Genomic DNA, 20,863 nt, shown 5'->3' on the forward strand with positions numbered 1-20,863 from the left:
TTGGCATACAATAAACGCTAGGTAAAGGTTAGATATTACTGGACGAAGGCAAGTGTGACAAGATTGAGGGCAGGGCTGAGGCTGCACTCCAACGCTCCGGAACCCGCCGCGGCTCCCAGGCGGCTAGCCGGGGACACCGGCCTGGGGGGGTCCTCACCGCCACGCCCTCGCGCCGCGCGAGCGCGGCCGGGCGGGGGCACCCAGCGCCCAGGCCGCGCAAGGCCCCCTGGGACCGGTAGTGCTGGGCGTGGCCTCGGGACTACATATCCCGGAGGCCCCCGCGCCGCTGCTCCAGCCGCTGCCGCCTCAGCCTCCACACAGCGACGGCGGCGGCCGCGGCGGCGGAGTCGGTGGCGGCGGCGGTGGCGGCGGCTGCGGGCTGAGCGGCGAGTTTCCGATTTAAAGCTGAGCTGCGAGGAAAATGGCGGCGGGCGGTGAGTGGAGATAAAGGAGGAGCGGCGGCGGGCGAGGGGGTGGAGTGCGAGGCGGGGGTGAAGAGGGCGAGTCCCCGGGTTGCCGCGAGCCGGCGGCTTTGCGGCTCCGCGGCGGCGCTGAGGGGCGCGCCGAGCGGGGGGCGCGCTGAGATAGTTTTGGGGTGTCGGGGCCGCGCCGCTTCCCCGCAGCCCGGGGCGGCCCCGCGGCCGGAGGAGGGGAGCGGAGGTGGGGCGGCAGCCGGCTTGGGAGTCGGAGGGGGTCCCCGCGCGGAGGGGTCACCCCGAGGAGTTTCGGGGGGGGGACCGCGGGGGCCCACTTTTCCCCTCCTGTCCCTGAAGTTTTGTCTTTCCCCAGCCCTTGGGGCTGCTTTAGAAAGCTCCCCGCGTCCGCCTCCCGCTGCCTCGGCTCCTTCGCAGTTATTCGGAAGAATTAGGGGGCGGGGGCAGCGGCGCAGACCCCACGACCCCCACCCCAGCCTCCAAGTCGCACCCAGAATCGGGTTGCGTTTTGTTGCTGTGTTTCCTCCCGCACCGGGGCATTTTTAATATTTGAACTCGAATGATCCGCGGAATTTCATTTTGGGCACGGGGAGGTTCTCCGCAGTTTTCTCGGTAAAAAGGCATTTTGCTACCTCCGGTGTGAAGGTTGGGAAATGGCAAGTGGGAAGTTGGTAGATCAAATTTGGGGTTTGGCTGTCTTCGTCAGGACTGTTTTTTCTCCCCCCCCCCCCCCCCGGTCCCCATCTCGAATCTTACGTACGTTGATGGAGTTTGTAATGATTTAAATTGTCTTGCACATGCCTTTAAAAAAAAAAAAAAAAAAAAAAAAAAAAAGGATGATCCATGAGTCGTTGGGAGGCTTAGTTGCTCCCAGTTTGAGGGCACTCGGGGTGGAAAAGTTAACCAAAAGAGCAGTGGTGAGAGCGAGAAAGCATCGTCTCAAAATCTCATAAAACAGGAGGAGTTTGGGATTCCAAAATGGAATGACACGAAAGGCATGAAATTGTCCCGAAGTCGAAACTCACCCCCCCCAGCCCCCCGCCCGTCTCGAATGCGAAGACTTCCTTTTTTGCAGTTTTTGAGCAGCGCTTCAAAGCCAACCTGTTTTTGTTATTAAGCCTGTACCGTAAAGAAACCGGAAGGCGAGTACCAGCTGTCTTGCTGCAGTGGTTTTTTAAATGGAGTTGAATGCGATGAGCGAGTGGGAGCGGTGTTGAGTGAGATTGCTGGATCTCCTGATTTAAATGCCCAGCCTCGGACCCACCTAACTGGCTCCTGGCTGCAAGAAAGCTTCAGTATATTTGTTGCAGCAGGTTGCAGAGAGGATGATGGAAAAAACAAAACAAACCAAACCAAACCCCAAACGTGGGTCTTGTGAATGCCGCATACACTGAAACGTGAAATGGAAATCTGGAAGTTCGTGAAATATTTGTTCTTGAGAAAAATTTGAATTACTGCTCTGTTTAGAATAGGTTATACCAGATACGATACCCAACTGGAAAAAGGTACACAAGCGTTGAAAAATGAGTCTCTCCTGTGAACCCTCCAATTCCGGCTCCTCGGAGGCAGTGGCTGTTGCCGGTTTCTGGAGTATCCTTGGTCTTTGGAAGACTTATTTTAAGATTTTTATTTGAAACATAACCCTTGCTGGGTACCAAAGGCAGGAAGATGAGATGAACAGAAGAAAGGGAGAATGTGGCGGGAATATTGTTTTCTTTTCACTGTCTTGAACAAATGTTGATAGCTGTTAGAAAAAGCTTCTGAACTTACCTCTGATGTTGCCTTATGCACTGACACCCTTAAAGAAGTAACAATCTGTGGGGCTTGAGGATGAAGAACGGCTGCCAGGGTGCATTGTTTGTATGTAAGATGAAGCCTCTGTTTGTAACATGTAAAATGATATTGAACACTATAGCTCCTGTCACTGGAGGTTGCTTCAGGTTCTGCATTTAAATGAGCAGTAATCTAGGTTGCCTGTGATCCTAAATTACAGTGGTATTTTATATATTGATAGAAGTGACTTAATTGTCCAATCAGCATTAAAAAAGAGGCATATGCCAGCTTCTAGTTTATAGAACTACATTTTGAACATGACTGTAGAATAAGTGGGTTGCTATGATGTTTCTAGAGCGGTTGCAGGAAATATTTCTACCATAAAATATTCCTTACCTACAGAGACTTCGAGAATGCAAACACAACCCCAGCATAATTAACAGGATTTCTATTTTTGTAAGTTCTAGAATGCTGGTTTTAAATTTACCAACACTACAGTTCATTAAAGAAATTCAGTAATACTAGAGTTTAGACGGTTAGGGATTGCATTAAATAATTTCACTATATTTTGACATTGAGTAAACTGTGCATCCCCTCCCCCCTCCCCCCCATAAGAGTTATTTTTTATATCAGGGATATATTCTTAATCCCTGTATAAGAATTATTTCTCTAAATTGCCCCTCACTCCTTAGACAAACAAATTAGAATTCATTCAGTAAGGAGTGTACCGCAGGACCCTGGATCCTTTTTCTGGGAGATGCGAAATGAATAGTTTTTGAAATGGTTACTTACTAAAGCCTTCTTGACTGGTGTTTTTTTAAAATTTTTTTTTTTTTTCAACGTTTATTCATTTCTGGGACAGAGAGAGACAGAGCATGAACGGGGGAGGGGCAGAGAGAGAGGGAGACACAGAATCGGAAACAGGCTCCAGGCTCTGAGCCATCAGCCCAGAGCCCGACGCGGGGCTCGAACCCACGGACCGCGAGATCATGACCTGGCTGAAGTCGGACGCTCAACCGACTGCGCCACCCAGGCGCCCCATTGACTGGTGTTTTGACATAAACTTCAGGGACATATTAAAGATGAGGGTTTTTTTTTTTTTTTTTAATTCTTTTGTGTATTAACTGATTCTAGAATCTTTTAAAGACAAGTATGTTTTTTGAGAAGTCTTTAAACAAATAATTTAAAAATAATTCAGACAATAAGGTAAGATATAAACCCAAATTGGTGTTAAAATAAATGGCTTTAGGGTTTCTTTTTCAGTTTTTTAGAATATATAATTTCAAGCCATGGCCTGAGGATGTAGACTACTTTCAAAAACTTGATTTTTGTAAGTTTAGAATGAGTAGAGCCTCCAGTGGCTGTTTGTCTACAATGGAAAGGGACCACAATTTAATGCAGTTGTTACTTTAATGTTACCTAGGACTAGAAGGAGTTGTTGATCATGTTGAAGAGTTTCTCATGTAGTTTCTCATAGGTTAAACCAGTTTGGTTTGAACTTATTATATACCCTGTAGCGTAAAATGTTCTGTTTTTGTTTTTTCATTATCGAGTGTTTAAAGCTCTGGGAGCAGAAAATTAGTATTAGAAATGTATCTTAACTTTTCTTCTTTCTCATAGTTCAACAGATTAAAGAAATAGGTAACTGCATGTTAGTTTAGATCCACAGGGATAGTATGGAGATTGAATGCTGCAGTAAAATGTAGGCATTTTCTTCCATTTTATTGAGTGCTTTTTGGGGGTGGGGGAGGGGATCACAAAATGAACATTTCTCAGTAAAAGTGGAGGAGGGGCTGTATTGTAATGAGGCTTATTCCTTCTTTTTGTTAGTGTTTGCTGCGTAAATTCATTTAGCCCATTGGTTTTCTGATAGAGTTTCTGGGAGATTATTTTGGGTTTAAGGGTGCAGTTTATCCAGAGTCTAACCTTATTTCCACTCCTAACAAATGACGGAATTGACTTGAATTTAATCGCCGTTCTCTTTCCTACCTTCTGGTGGGGAGTTAAATGAACAGGAAAATGGCCAGAAGATACACAGCAGCAGTTGAAAGGAAGACCTGCACTGTCTAGGAGGCTGATTTATCCACAAACTGGATAATCTTCTTAGACTACATACTGCCAGTTCCCAACTTTGTCAGCATTAACTCAGTTTGGTAGGTTCTGCTGGCCTAGGTCAATTTACAGGGGGGGCAGTAATAAAGGTTTATTTAACTGTAATAAATTTTGTGGCCTAGAGGCAAAGGAAAGAAGTCTGACCTATCTGGCAAATGGGCTTTACCTATTTCAAAGAATATTTTAAGAGCAAATATACTAGTCTTTTCTGTTAGTATTTTTTCCTGTTTTTCATTATGAATGTCTGTGTCCTATTTTTTCTTTTCCATTGATATTTTTTACCGATATGTTTGGGGAAAGAATGACTTTTTTTTTTTTTTTTTTTTTGGAGTGTAAAAAAATTTTTTTTGTATGCTGTCCACCTATGAAGGTATTCTTCTGAAATGTTTAATTTCTTTGATTAGAGGTTAAGAGGGTTCTGAAGTTTCAGTTTTTGGAAACTAGGCTGATTAGATTACTAAATTTAACTCTTTATCATCCATGTAAGGATGAAAAGGGAATATTGGCATGGGTACCACATAGTAATGGATAATCTGCTGCTCCCTGGGGCTTTGCTTTTGGTAGCTATAGCAGCTGAGTGGGAGTAGTAGATGGATAGATGGGAAAAGACTGCAGAACTCAGCATAATCCTCAATTAGGATAAGCCTCATGGTTAATTGAATGTTGAGTGCACAGGTTAAATCCCATTATAACAAACTCCAGGGGACTAGCTAAATTATTTTGTTGTACTGGGATTGAACTTTTTTGAATATTGTTTGAAATAAATTAGTCTTTTTGTTTTTGTTAGAGGTGTTAGAAAAATTTTTATGTATTGTAACAATTTGAGAAGTTGTTACTCGTGAACCAACGTGTCCAAGGTTTAATTTTAATGCTTTTGCCTTTAAAAAGGAAATAACTCATGTTGAACGGGGCATATACTTTATCCCCCCCGCCCCCCCCCGCCCCCCCCCCCCCATGCTCCCACATCTAGGTCTGTGTCTAGAGTAGCTCCATTGGTTTATTTCAACAACCAAATACATTTATAGGTACTGCTGCCACCATTAAAGTGTGGTCAGAGGAAATGGGAAATTCCCCATGTTTCCAGGTGACTGCTGCTGGTAATTTTTTCTTCCCTTGATAACTTTTTAAAATAAATGAATATACTTCACTCTTGTGAACTTTACTTTTTTGGTAATAATTAAGGTAGCCCTTTTCCACTGATCCCAGTGTAGTTGGTGACAGAGATCTATATGGTTTAAAAAAAAAAAGTGATGGTAGTATTGTAGTTATAAATGTGGAATTTTTCAGAAACAGGATTAGTACACATATGAGAAAAATTCGTAGTATGCTTGGCCAGAAATACACTTTTTTTTTTTTTCCTGTCTTGTATTTTCAGATTGGTGTTTGAGGAACTTCAGGTGTTTATATCCCACCTTCATATCTAAGGCTAGCGTTTTTAGTTTGCTTAGACAGTGTTGATTGGGTGCAGCAAGACATTTTTGAAGTCATTCTTTTAAATAGATGTTCCATGAAAGAGGGAAAATCTGAAAGAGGGAATTTCAAAGCAACCCAAGCAGTGTTTTGAAAGTTCTCGCGTCAAGAATAATGACTGGCCAGTAGGCAGGAAGCCTGCAGTTGTATTGTGGTATTGTGCCTCCAGCTTACGCATTTGAGAACTTGAGTACAAAAGAGGAGAAAGCGTGGGGAGGGGAAGAAAGAGTTTTAACAACGACAAAAAGAGGGGGGTGGGGGAGACTTTGAGAGTAAATACTCTTTGCTTTTCTGTTTAAGTGAAATCTAAAACCAAATTATTTTTACTTTGAGAGGAAATGTTTGTTTATCATAATCTAAATGGCCTAAACTGACATTTTTATACATGAGAGTTAATTGTTACTGGTGGAAAGGGCAGCATGATCATACACTCAGTTTTAAAACAACTTTAATAAAAAAAAAAAAAAATCTCGGGGAATCTGGCTGATTCAGTGGGAAGAGCATGCTTGATCTCCAGTTCATGAGTTCGAGGCCCACGTTGGGTGTGGAGATGACTAAAAAATAAATAAACCTGAAAAAAATCTACACACGAAAACTTTTGGATATTCCCCCCCTTTTGTTACCTAATCAGTATCATTTGTTGGCCTGTTACTTTGAAAATGATACTTGTGAAGAAGAGTTGAGAATAATTTGCAAGCTAGTATTGTAAGCTTCATGCAAATCAATCTCAAGACATTCCTTAAAATTTATAAAACAAAGGGGGTAGAATATGTGATCTCCAAAGTTCATTATATTGGAGAATTCTATAAACTTAAAGCATTGTATAGATATGTAGAATGGTCTTATATTTAAATTTTGTTGGTCAAACATTAAATGGGTTAAGCTCTTTATATCAGATAATGGTAACCTTTCAGTGCTGACTCATGAGTTGGGAGATAGGATGATTTTTGAGCTCCTGACTTCATAGTAGGTGCTACAAGCTGCAAAGTGTGTGCTGGCACATATGTGTCTGGGGAAGGGGGAGGGGGAGAGAATTTTCAACCCCCTCCTTCTCTTGTAAGAAAATGAAGTCATATTTTTCTTTACTCTCAGTAAAGCTGTCATCAGTGGAATGGATTATTGAATTTAAGTCACTCTGTAGAGTAGCTATATCAGCTTGATTTTGTTTCCAGATTGAAATTTGGCAACTTTATTTGAAAATGTTTTAAGGATTACCCAGTATTCTTTTCACCAAATTGTGTCTTTAGTCTAAACACCCTCTGCTCCATCCAAGCTCATCTCTTTTCCTCTTTTACCTGTCTGGTGGTGGTTGTGTTTTTATAAGACTTTCATCCCAGTGAACACCGTTGGCCCCATTGCTGTCAGAGCAAGTCCTTGGCTGCATCCAGGAAAATCTAACTTCGCCAGTGAGGAAAATAACTCCACACATACGTTGCATCCGTTGGAGTGCCAGTTGTATATTCTTCATATAGTAAGACAGGACTATCACTGTATTAAGATTTAAGAATAATCTCACCAGGCATCAATACAGTGAGTTCAGGAAGCTACTTTCAAAGCGCACAGCCACATCTAGTCTCATTTAAGTAAATTTCCCAGACCACCACAACTGAAAATACAGTTCTAGAATATGGTAGAAACCTTAGGTGTAGGGAAACCAAGTTAGGTGAACCTGGAATTGTGAACTTGTCCAATGAACTCCACTTCTCTGTTTCTTTGTTTAAAGTATGAAATACCTCCCACATGTTAATTCTTTTTTTAAGTTTTATTAATTTTGAGGGAGAGTGTGAGTGCGTGCACGAGTGGGGGAGGGGCAGAGAGAGGAAGAGAGAATCCTCAGAGATTGGGGTGGGGGGAGGGGGAGATCATGACCTGAGCCCTGAGCCAAAATCAAGAGATGCTTAACTGACTGAGCCACCCAGGCACGCCTCCCACATGTTACTTTTTAAACTGACTTTTCATACCAGCATTCAGCATTCTCTTAGCTATGAGGCCCCAAGCTTTAATCATCTTTAATTTGCTACTGTTTGGCGGTTGCCCACTCCCCCATACACACATACTTAACCAGTGTTTATTAAGCTTGTAGTGTTGAAGGCGCTGTGAGAGTTAATAAGGTTTTGACCTCCAAGTGCACACAATCAATCAGGTATTCACATCACTTCAGTATGAGGCAATTTATTTTGCTTATGAAGATCAAGAAGAAGTTCAGAGGAGGAAAGGACTACTTCTGACCAGGTGATGAGAATGCAAGACTTTGAAGAATGAGTGAGATTTTAATATGGAGACAACAGTTTCTGTTGGTGAGAAATCATTAGCAAGAGCTCAGAGGTAAGGCATTTTAAGACTTGGTCATTTAAATACTCAAATGTTAGTGGATTTGAGTAAACTGGTTTTGTTTTTGCAGAATCCTGTTGATACATTTCTCTTAAATATATTTTCATTACAATTTCTAAAACTCTAGTTCAGGCCCTTTATTTCTAGATATTTGTAATAGTTTTCAAAGTAGTCCCTATTCTTTCCCTAAGTCCTCTCTGTACTTCTTAAACATCATTTTGATTACATTTTTTGCTTAAAAATTTGCAGAGTACAATCGAAATTCCTTAACCTAATATTCAGTTTTTAATCATCGTCTTTTTAAAATCAATCTTTCCCATTTTTGTTGCCTCTTGAGTCACGCTGCCGCTGCTGCTTTCTGACTCTTCTCCCTTGCTGTCTAACCTAGTCATTAAGGTCTAGTTCAGATCCTGTCTCATTTAAGTAAATTTCCCAGACCACCACAACTGAAAATACAGTTCTTATTTTCTGATATGAATCTTAATTATCTCTTCACATGCATAGGAGTCTGCATTTATTGATTGGTAGGGAAGATTCAATCAGATGGTCTATTTTTGAAGTGGGCATCATTTTTTTTTTTAAATAAGCTTCTAAAGTCATCTATTATTTTTTCGATTATATTCATTTTAGGTGTCCCCTCCCCCAATGCTTGGCATTTGGATATGAAAGTTTCTAAAGTTCTAACTCTCAGGTCAGCTTTTCTATCTGGAAATTGAGATAAAATTAGAGTCTTAGTCCTAAGGACCTATGTCTTCCTTACAGAGTTGTCCCAGATTAATCCTGTCCGGGCCTTAGGATTCATACTTCCCAGATGTCCTAAGACTGGACCGTCCTTCTGTGAGTTGTTCAAATGTTTTTATTCAGTACCATGGTTCTTCAAAGAATTATGCTAAGCATTGTAGGCATTAAAATCCCTTTGTGATCTAGGAGCTTATAATCTAGTTGAGAAATAAGTATAACTGAAAAAACATAGTTGCAACAACATAAATAAGTGGTTCAGAAGTTCAGAGGAAGAAAAGGTCATTTTCAACTAGAATTGTTAGGGAAAACTTCTTGGAGGAGATGGAGTAGATCTAAACGGAATTAATTGCTGTTTCTGATCTCTCTTTCCCACATCTTTTAATATGTAGTGCTTAGTACAATAAAAAAATTGTGTGTATATATATACATATATATATACATTATTTTAAACTAAAAGGGCATAAACATGGTAGAGTTTAAACATTACAAAAAGATGTGTGTGTGTGTGTGTGTATACACATATCTTGAAATCAAGTAAGGATCATGGTCCCCCAGGTCTTTGGTTTTTGTAGCTACTCTCCTTCCCAAAGGCAACTGCTATTAGAGGATAGTCTGTGCAGATAGTTATGGATGTCTCTCCATTTTGTGTGTGTGTGTGTGTGTATTTATTTATTTTTGAGAGAGAGAGAGAGAAACAGTGTGAGCAGGGGAGGGGCAGAGAGAGAAAGATACAGAATCTGAAGCAGGCCCCAGGCTCTGAGCTGTCAGCACAGAGCCTGATGTGGGGCTCAAACCCAGGAACTGAGACCCCCCATCTTTTTTTTTTTTTTAAAGTAATCTCTACTCCCAATGTGGGGTTCTAACTCATGACCCTGAGATCTAGAGTCACATGCTGCACTGACTGAGTCAGCCAGGTGCACTTCTTATTTATCTTTCTTTTTGGCATTTATCTATCTGTCTGTCTGTGTGTGTATGTATGTATGTATGTATGTATGTATGTATTTAATTAAAAGTAGGCTCCGCATACAACATGGGGCTTGAACTCATGAGCCTGAGATCGAGTCGCATGCTCAACCAACTGAACCAGCCAGGTTTCCCCTCTTATTTATCTTTTAAAAACTTATCCCATCCCAAGTCGCTTGACTGCTTGAAGGCATGAAATCTATTGTTCATTGTCTAAGATTATGAAACTAAACTCCTTCCCATGGAGTTCCCAAAGCCTTTCATAATCTACATTTCCAGTATCATCTTATTTTTGTGTGTCTTATACTTTAGCTGCTATTAAGTTTCTCTTGTTCTGCCTTCCCTGGTCTTACCCTACTAAAAATTATCTCTCCTGTGTTCTGATTCATATTCTTAGGTATAAAAGCTAAAAGCTAGCATTTATCCAAGCTAATATGCCTGGACAGTTTTGGGTGTTTAATGTCCATTATCTCATTTAACTGTCTTTTGTACTGCAGAGCTCTTTTTTTCCCTTCCACTGAAGTCTTATTCAAAACCCTATTCGAAATAGAAAATGCGATTTTATTAAAACTTATTTCCTAAGTTGAAATTTAAACTGTTTGCTGGTTGTAAAGGCAGTGAAAATGAAATTGCTGTGATGAATACAAAATTTGAAATTGGGTTCTTAACAACTATTATGGATCTAAATCCACCTCTGCTTCTAGTTTATTTCTGTATTATGAAAATCCCAACTCATACAGAGATATAGTTGTAAATGGTGTCAGTTCAAAAATATTTTTTGATATATGTAACAGATGCACATGGGACAAATTCAAAAGGGACCAGAGGGTATGTATACAGTGCAAAGTAAGGCATCCTTCCTCAGGCATTTCCCAGCCACCTCCCTATCCCCTGCTCAGAGTTCTTGTTAACTGTAGAGTCCTTGTTAACTCTAGATACATACATAAATGCATATGCTTAAAAGCTTTTAAGTTCAGTGAATTTCTCCTACATTTTTGGGTAAAGTATAATAAAGTGTAGCATACATTCAGGAAAATGCATAAGTACAGGCCTATAAATTTTCATAAAACAAACACACTTCTGTAATTGGCACTCAGGAGCCCTCTTCTGGATTGTGTATATTTTTTAAATGATCTTGGGGAGAGGTTTCAGGTCTGTATTTATAACTACTAAGTTGTTTCTAATGGTTACACAGCATTCCGCTGTGTAGTGGATATATCATAATTTATCCAGTTTTATATTATTATGAATAGCTGTAAGTGAATATCCTCATACGTATTTCTTTGTCCATGTTTTGTTGTAAAGCATATAAAAATTTCTGGCAGTAGAATGCTAGAGTATTAAAGGGTATGACTTTAAGTTTTACAGGTATTGCAAGTGGCTTCCTGTTGTAGAGGTTGTAGCAAGTGCTGTATGGAAGTGCTTGTTTTCCCTATCTCGTGTGTTTCTTTTAATGCTTTTATGCTTTCCTTTTCTTTTATAACAAAAATCAAATGTAAAAATTAAAAAAATGTAAAATAGAAAAATGTCAGGATATCAAACCGTTAGCATAGTTTAATGAGGTGGTAAACTACAATATGTTGTAACTATATATTCTGTTTAATGTGTTTAAAGATGTTTGAAATGTAAATGTACCTATTTAACATTTGTGGGTGTGTGTTACAAGTTTTTATAAATTAAAAAAAATTTTTTTTAATGTTTATTTATTTTTGAGAGAGAGAAAGAGACAGAGAGTGTGAGCAGGGGAGAAGCAGAGAGAGAGGGAGACCCAGAATGCGAAGCAGGCTCTAGGCTCTGAGCTGTCAGCACAGAGCCTGACGCGGGGGTCAAACTTGTGAACTGTGAGATTGTGACCTGAGCCGAAGTCAGACGCTTAACTGACTGAGCCACTCAGGTAACTCTGTTTTTTTGTTAAAATTTTTTAGTGTTTATTGTTGAGAAAGAGACAGAGAGAGAGAGAGACAGAGTGTGAGCGGGAGCAGGGAAGGAGCAGAGAGAGACACACACACACACAGAATCCGAAGCAGGCTCCAGGCTCTGAGCTGTCAGCACAGAGCCTGACATGGGGCTCGAATTCACAGATTATGAATTCATGACCTGAGCCTAAATCTGACATTTAACCGACTGAGCTACCCAGGCGCCTCTGGGTATGTTTTTTTTTTTTTTTTTTTTTTTTTTAATTTGTAGAAATCTATTTTGGGGTATAATTTACTTACACTAAAATTGAACCATTTTAAGCGTGTTGTTTGTTTTGACACATGTAAACTGTTGTGTTACTACCAACCACAATCAAGGTACAGAACATTTCCATCACCCTAGAAAGTAGTATCTTGTCCATTTGTATTTAGTCCTTTTCTAGGTTTTGGAGTATTCAGTGAACCATTGTTTGGCCTTCTGTCACTATAGGTTACTTTTTTTTCTTTTTTTACCTTTATTGAGGTATAATTGACATTCAGATAATTACATATGTTTAAAGTGTATAATTTGAGTTTTGACCTAGAGGTCAACCTGTGAATCTGTCACCACAGTTACAGTAATGGAAATATCTGTTAGCTCTAGTGGACATATCCCTGTATCTCTTTATAATCTATCCCTTCCCATCTTCAGGTGATTGCTGATCAGCCTTAAGTCACTGAAGATTAGTTTACCTTTTTGGGAATTTATATAAATGGAATTCTTTGCTGTGTACTTTTTTTCCCCCTTTCGTTGTCAGATGATCCTTTACTGAAATATTTCCCTTTGTAGTTTTTTTTTTTTTAAGTTTATTTATTTATTTTGAGAGAGAGAGAAAGAGCGCATGCCTGTAAGTGGGTAAGGTGCAGAGAGGGACGGAGGGAGAGAATTCCAAGCAGGCTCTGTGCTGACGGCACTCGGGGCTCCATCCCAGGAACTATGAGATTGTGACCTGAGCCGAAATCAACAGTCAGACGCCCAACTGACTGAGCCACCTGGACGCCCCTTCCTTTGTAGTTCTTAACTAGCTGGGCATTCCACTGCTCCACTATTGATGTCATCTATGATGCCATGAGGGTGGTGGCCATTAACATTGCAGCCCATAGACTGGGTTAGTCCCCAGGATCTCTTTAATGGTTCTAGGGAGTTTCTGTGGCTAAAGATCTGTGCCTCATCTGTCAGGCAGTGTTGATAGTCTCATCAAAAGTGATTCCTGCTGTGCTTAACAGGGAATAGGCCACTCACTGTTTTTCTACTTTTTTCTGTCTCTTGGCAATTCCTTGAGGGGTTTGATAGTCAGGGAAGAGGCGGAAGGTACCATTTCATTCTGGGCCTGAATGGTCAGTTTCACCTAATCCTCATACCTTTCCAGTCACCATTTGTTTTTGTGGTGTCATTACCAACCTTTTTTGGGAGATGGGTCCAGAGGACTGATCTTGATCTCCGTTCAGACGAGGCACTGACTTCCTCACTGGTACACCTCAGCTATATGAATTTGATCTCATTAGGGTTGAACTTAGGCGACATGATGGAGGTGGCTGATGAACCTGGGTTTGGGATGACAGAAAACAGTTGCACCTTTGCCGCATCTGAGCGGAAAGTCAAAAGTACCATGTACTTTTTTTCAAGGGGAACTGGTTTCTTTCACTTAGTACTGTATAGTTATTTTGAGATTCGTGCATGTTGTTACATGTATCAGTATATTTTTTAAAGGTTTTATTTTTAAGTGGTCTCTACACCCAACGTGGGGCTCAAATTTAGAGCCCCGAGATCAAGAGTTTTATGCTCTACCGACTGAGTCAGCCAGCTAGCCCTCATATTATCAGTCGTTCTATTTTTTATTGCTTAGTACTATTGCCTTGCATTAGGTGTATCTCAGTTTATTTATTCATCTGTTGGTGAACATTTGGGTTATGTTCAGTTTTTGGTTATTAAAAGTAGAGCTTCTATGACATTTTGTTTGCAAGGATTTGTGAGGACATATATAGGCTTTTATTTCTCTTGTAAATATATAGGAATGGAATGGCTGAGTTATATACTAAGTGTATTTTTAACCTTTAAACTTTAAAAAAAAATGTTTTTGTAAAATTTATTTTTGACAGAGTCAAAGAGAGAGGGGTGATAGGATCTGAAGCAGGCTCTGTGCTAACATCAGAGAGCCTGATTTGGGGCTCAAACTCACGAACCATGAGATCATGACCTGAACTGAAGTCGGACACTTAACTGACTGAGCCACCCATGCATCCCAATGCTTCAAAATTTTAAGAAACTGCCACTTGTTTCTCAAAGCAGTTGTACCATCTTACATTTCTTCTAGCAGCGTATGATAGTTTTGGTTATTCTACAGTCTCATCAACACTTGGTATGGTCAGTCTTTTTATTTTTTAAGCTTTAAAAAAAATTTAAATTTTATTAAAATTTTTTTCGTTGTATTTATTTTATTAAAAAAATTTTTTTTAATGTTTATTTATTTTTGAGACACAGAGAGACACAGCATGAGCAGGGAAGGGGCAGAGAGAGAGGGAGACACAGAATCTGAAACAGGCTCCAGGCTCTAAGCTGTCAGCACAGATCCTGACGTGGGGCTCTAACTCACGAACTGAGATCATGACCTGAGCTGAAGTCGGGCGCTTAACCGACTGAGCCACCCAGGCGCCCCTCGTTGTATTTATTTTAGAGAGACAGAGAGCACACATGAGTGGGGAAGAGGGGCAAAGGGAGAGAGAGAGAATCCCAGGCAGGCTCCACGCTCAGCACTGAGCCCGACCTCACAACCTTGGGATCATGACCCAAGCCAAAATCAAGAGCCGGGTGCTCAACTAACTGAACCACCCAAGCGCCCCTGATTTTGTAATTTTTATTTTTAAGTAATCTCTACACCCAACATGGGACTCCAAGTCACAACCCCGAGATCAGGAGTCTCCTGCTGTACCTACTGAGCCAGCCAGGTACCCCAATATGGTCAGTCTTTTTTTTTTTTTTTTTTTTTTTTTTTTTATTTAAAAAAAAAAAATTTTTTTTTTTTTAATGTTTATTTATTTTTTTGGGACAGAGAGAGACAGAGCATGAACGGGGGAGGGGCAGAGAGAGAGGGAGACACAGAATCGGAAACAGGCTCCAGGCTCTGAGCCATCAGCCCAGAGCCCGATGGTCAGTCTTTTTAATGTTAGCCATTCTAGTGGGTATATTAGTGGTATCTCATTGTGGCTTCAATGTGAGTTTCCTTAATGACTCATGATGTTGAGCATATTTTCATGTACTTATTTAGGTGAAGTATCTGTTCATATTTTTTGCCCATTTTTAAGTTGAGTTATCATACGGAGGTGTAAGAGTTCTTTAGATACAGATCTTTTTTGGATATATGTTTTAGAAATGTTTAACTTGAGACTGGTCTGCTGTTTCATTTTCGTAACTGTTTTTGGAAGAGCAAAAGTTTTTAATGTTATTGGAATTCAACTTACTGATTTTTTTTTTTTTTTTAATGTGTTTTCTTTTACAGTCGATACCTCTCTGTTGCTTTTAAGAAATCCTAGCCCAGCCGAAGGTCATTCATATTTTTTTCATACGCTTTCTAGAAGTTTTAAAGATTAAAAATTTTGTTTAAAATGTTTATTTTTGAGAGAGAGAGAAAGAGAGATGAGAGACACAGAGTGCGAGTGGGGGAGGGGCAGAGAGAGAGAGGGAGACACAGAATCTGAAGCAGGCTCCAGGGTCTCAGCTGTCAGCATAGAGTCCAGGGCTCGAACCGACAAACCATGAGATCATGACCTGAGCTGAAGTTGGATGCTTAACCGACTGAGCTACTCAGGCACCCCTTAAAGATTTTTTAAAATGTTTGTTTATTTTATTTTTTAAAATATTTATTTATTTTTGAGAGACAAATACACAGTGGGGGAGGGGCAGAGAGACAGAATCTGGGGCAGGCTTCAGGCTGTGAGCTGTCAGCACACAGTCCAACGTGGGGCTCGAACCCATGAACTGTGAGATCATGACCTGAGCTGAAGTTGGAAGCTCACCCAACTGAGCCACCCAGGCTTCCCTAATTGTTTGTTTATTTTTGAAAGAGAGACATAGAGAGTGTGAGTGGGGTAGAGGCAGAGAGAAAGGGAGACAGAATCCCAAGCAGGCTCCTGACTCGGGTTCCAACCTGCAAGTTGTGAGATCATGGCCTGAACCAAAACCAAGACTTGGATGTGGATGCTTAACCCACTGAGCCACCTAGGTGCTCCCTAGAAGTTTTATGGTTTTAGCCCTTGAATTTGGGTCTATGACCATTTGAGTTAATTTTTGTATATGGTGAGATAAGAGTTGAGATTCATTTTTTTTTTTTTAATTTTTTTTTTAATGTTTATTTTTAAGAGAGAGAGAGAGAGAGACCGAACACAAGCAGGGGAGGGGCAGAGAGAGAGGGAGACACAGAATCTGAATCGGGTTCTAGGCTCTGAGCTGTCAGCTGCGGGGGTTCAACCCATGAACTGTGAGATCATGACCCGAGTCAAAGTTGGATGTTCAACTGACTGAGCTGCCCAGGTGCCCCAATATATGGCTGTTGAACTTTCCCAGCACCATTTGTTGAAAAGATTATTCGTTTGCTATTGCATTAACTTGGCACCTTTGTTGAAAATCAATCAAATATATGCAGGTCAGTTTATCTGTCTTAACCCTTGTCTTGAAATGAGATAGGATAAATCTTCCAACTTTGTCTTCCCCTTTCCCTTTGTTTTGGTTATTCTAGGCCCTTTGCATTTCCATATGGTTGTTAGAATCATCTGCAAAATTTCTGTTGTGTTTTGATTGTGATTGCACTGAATCAGTTGATCAATTTGGGAAGAATTGATTTCTTAAAAATGTTGTCTTCTGTTCCATGAACATGTTCTAGATCTCTCCATTTATTTAGGTCTTTAATTTCTCTTAGTATTTTGTAGTTAGCAGCATATAGATCTTGTCAAATTTATCACTGAGTCCCGTATTTTAAAATGTGATTGTACATACAGTATTTAAAAAATTTCAATTTTCCAGTGATTTGTTAGCATATAGAAATATGACTAACTTTTGTATTTTGTATTTTTTGTAACTGTGCTAGACTTATATATTAGTAGTTTTTATGTAGTTTGCTTAGGATTGTGTACATAGTTAATCATGTTGTTTGTGAATAATTAAAAATTTTTTTAATGTTTATTTAGAGAGAGAGAGAGAGAGAGAGAGAGAGAGAGAGAGAGATAGTGGGGAGGGGTAGAGACAAAGAGGGAGACAGAGAATCCCAAGCAGGCTCTGTGCTGTCAGCGCAGATCCCAAGGTGGGGCTCTATTTCACAAACTGTGAGATCATGATCTGAGTGAGCTGAGATCAAGAGTTGGATGCTTCACTGACTGAGCCAACCAGGTACCCCTCTTCTCTTTTTTTAATGTTTATCAATTTATATTGAGAGAGAGAGAGTGTCTGTACACGAGGGTGTAAGGGACAGGGAGAGAGAATCTTAAGCAGGCTCTGTGCTCTTAACATAGAGCCTGACTCTGGGCTCAAACTTACAAACCCTGAGACCGTGCATGACCTGAGCCAAAATGGAGTCAGAAGCTCAACTCAGCTGAGCCACCCAGGTACCCCATCTCCTCCCCTCCCCTCCCCTCCCCTCCCCTCCCCTCCCCTCCCCTCCCCTCCCCTCCCCTCCCCTCCCCTCCCCTCCCCTCCCCTCCCCTCCCCTCTTGCTTTACTGTAATAACTAAAACTAATGCTTCCAGGACAATCTTGGGATTTTGATTGTTATCAATTTGATCAATTTGGGGGAATAGGTATCTTTGTCTTAGGGGTAAGCATTCAGTGTTTCACCGCTAAATAAGGTATTACTTCAAGTTCTGCTGATCTGCTTTGTGTCAGTGTATCTGCACTTTCTATTCCCCCTCTTTTTGTTACTCAGTTTTAAGGGTTTATCTTTTTTTTTTTTTTTTTTTTTGAGAGACCAGGCGCAAGTGAGCAAGGGGCATAGAGAGAGAGAGAGAGAGAGAGAGAGAGAGAGAGAGAGAGGGAGGGAGGGAGAGAGGGAGAGGGAGGGAAGCAGGGCTTGTGTTTTACCTGAAGTGGGGCTGGAGCTCACCTGAAGCAGGGCTCAAGTTTACCTGATGTGGTACTCAAACTTGTCAACTGTGAGATCATGACCTCAGCCTAAGTCGGATGCTTAACGACTGAACCAACCTGATGCCCCAAAGGTTTCTTTTTTTTAAATGTATATTCTGGATATATATCTTTATTAGATACATTTTACAAGTATTTTCTCTCAGTCTTTGCTAGTACAGATCTTTATTGGTGATCAGCAGTGTCTTTGTACTAATGCTCAAGTTCTTGGTCACATGTGTATTTTGGAGGAATAACAGGTGCTTTAACGCTTGAATGATAGTTATGCAAAAATGTATTATAACCCCATTTCTTAACTCATGTAAATGGAAGGAAATAAGACTGTTAACCTAGAACATATCAGTTCTTAAACATAGTAAATTTTCTATAACATTTAACTATTAAAATTTATTTTTCATTTTAAATAGCCTGGAGCCTGATGTGTTGTTTTACCTCTTTAATAAAACTGAAACAATAAGGCTTTGCCTATTTCCTGATTTATTATTGTAGATGAAGATTAAAAACACCGAATATTGGTCTGGTATAATCCTAATGAAGAAGTTCTGAAGACCTGTGTAAAAACTGAATCTTAGCTGTGTGGGTTTGTCATTCTTCTTCCCTCCTTAACCCTTATTGAAAGACCCAGTGTTACGTGTATTAGTGTAGAGTGTATTCCGTTCTTATCAAGCTGTATTATACTGTTTTCTCTTTCTATGGTTTTTATGTTTAACTGTTCCACTGATTAGATTAGCTTTTGAATGCCTCTACTACAAGCTAATGAAAAAATACCAGCTTACAGTGTGCTATTTATCACATTTAGTTATTTATATTAAATTATTGGAACTTTAAATTGCCTTAGTATCTCCCTGGACACTTTCTTTTCCCTTTCTTGAAAAAAAAAAAATGACCTCTCAGTTTGCTTACCAGTCCCCTCACCCAAATTTGAAGATCTATATTTTTATTCTTTTCTGTCTGAATTATTCTTTCTGTCACGCTAGAATTTTGGAATATTTTGCAATTTACATTTAAGAAGCCTAGTTTAAAAAAACAGTGGAAATTTCCAGCTTAAAAATATAAAACAGCCACTGCTCTAATAACTGCTTTGCAGGAAGAAATATGAAAAAGAACCGCAGACGTTCTGGATGTCAGCCTGTGAAATTTTCCACGATTCTTCATAATAACACGCAGGCATGCTTATACTGCTGGATTCAGTGCAACAGCACTTGTGCTCTGAGTGGAATTTGCAGCTCCTCTATCAGTGATAAAATGGTACCTGGCCAGCTTTTAGTGACGAGTGCATAAATTCACCCATCTGCGGTACTGTGTGTTTGTTTCATCTGTGGTCATAACACTGAACTTGCAGAGTTATTTAAAAATCTTTAGATTCCTTTTGATTCCAAAATTCCTGTTTTAAATGAATTTTGGGGGTGCCTGGGTGGCTTAGTCAGTTGAGCATCGAGCTCTTGATTTCGGCTCAGGTCGTGAGCTCACAGATCCATGAGATCCGGTCCCAGTTGTGCTCTGTGCCAACAGTGCGGAGCCTGCTTGGGATTCTCTCTTTTCCTCTCTCCCTGCCCTTCACCCCCCTCTCAGAATAGAAAAATAAAAACTTTAAAAAAATGAATTTTGATTTTTTAAATTCAATAGATTCATTATTCCTCTGAGAATACAGACCTATAAAGTCATTATTTGAATTACAATGCTGTCTAAATATTTATTTAGTAGCATTTTTACTGTACTGAAGAGTGCTCAGAACATTAAAATAAAGATTTGCGGAAGCTCGGGAGTGCCTGGCTGACTCAGTAGAGCGTGCGATTCTTGATCTCAAGGTTATGAGTTTAATCCCCACGTTGGGCATGGAGCCTACTTAAAATAAGTAAATGAAATAAAAAAAAAACAATTAAAAGATTTGCATAAGCTCAATATTAATTTGGTGTGGATTCAAGACCTATTTTAACCTCTATTTCAGATTCCTGTTAATGTTTCAAAGGGTCAGTAGATTTTTATATTAAAGCTGATAATTGTGTTGCAGTTTGGCGATTTCAAATTCGAAGGCACCCTGTTATACTGTTTTCCTAGTGAGGAAACTAAACTGGCAGAGCAGAACCATGAGGAGTAGATTACAGAAAGGTTCGGGGCGCCTAGGTGGCCCAGTCGGTTAACCATCTGACTCTTGATTTCCGCTCAGGTCATGATCTCAGGGTTTGTGAGATCGAGCCCTGTGTTGGGTTGTGTGCTGATAGCTTGGAGCCTGCTTGGGATTCTCTTTCTCCCTCTCTACCTGTCCCTCCCTCCCTCCCTCTCGCTCGCATGCGCGCGCTCTCTCTCTCTCTCTCTCTCTCGCAAAATAAATAAACTTAAAAAAAAAGGGTTGGATCACCCACTTCTCCCTTGCTTCATCTCTTTTGGGGCAGTTGTCTACCAGTGGTTTTAAGGAATGAAATTAAAAAAATTCTGATTTCAGATGCCCCCAACCTTTTGAAGCCTTATGCATTTCTGCAGTGAGGAATTTGAATGTTCAAAGTGATACCGCAGATAATACATACGTATCTTTGTGCGTTTTAACACCCATAAGTCATTTTGGAAATAAAGGCATATAACGTGTATCTTTTTCAGGACTGTCTTCAGTTTGAACAACACCGTTGTGACATAACAACAGCCTCCACCCCTTCCCTGTGGTCTCTTGCTTCTCCCTGGTACAGTCTCTTCCTTCTTCTTGACTTCTGTACCTGTAACTCTTCTCCCGTCCCCTTTATGCCTTTGCTCTTCTTAGCCCTTTTTGTCTCCAACTATTTTATCCCTTTCCTCTTGGCCTAAATTTTCTTCTGACTCATAGCCTTTTTTGTCTTTGTCAACCTCCTGTCCTTCAGGTCTCTCACTTCTAGTTGATCACTGTTCACCAAATTTCTTTTTTACCTGTGGAAGGCTTCTTCGCTCCAGGTGTTCTCTGCTCCTATCAGATGGATTTACTTTTGTCT

The 20,863-nt window shown here is 40.3% G+C and overlaps 1 protein-coding gene across 14 annotated transcripts in view; it reads left to right on the forward strand.

Moving 5' to 3' along the window:
* The first annotated feature begins 281 nt into the window (after nt 1–281).
* The window catches only part of NCOA3 (nuclear receptor coactivator 3), a 139,873-nt gene continuing 119,291 nt past the window's right edge, over nt 282–20,863 (forward strand). For 10 of the 14 annotated variants that reach the window (XM_086702384.1, XM_086702391.1, XM_086702393.1 and 7 more), the window contains exon 1: nt 282–434. The gene's annotated coding sequence lies outside the window, so the exon portion shown is untranslated. Of the gene's footprint in view, nt 435–3,304; nt 4,361–7,653; nt 8,958–20,863 lie in introns of those variants that run through there. The other 4 variants (XM_086702388.1, XM_086702386.1, XM_086702389.1 and 1 more) reach the window with 4 other exon arrangements.

This window comes from Puma concolor, chromosome A3 (genome assembly GCF_028749965.1).
Source record: "Puma concolor isolate L17-30 chromosome A3, mPumCon1.1.hap2, whole genome shotgun sequence".
Classification (NCBI taxonomy): Eukaryota; Metazoa; Chordata; class Mammalia; order Carnivora; family Felidae; genus Puma; species Puma concolor.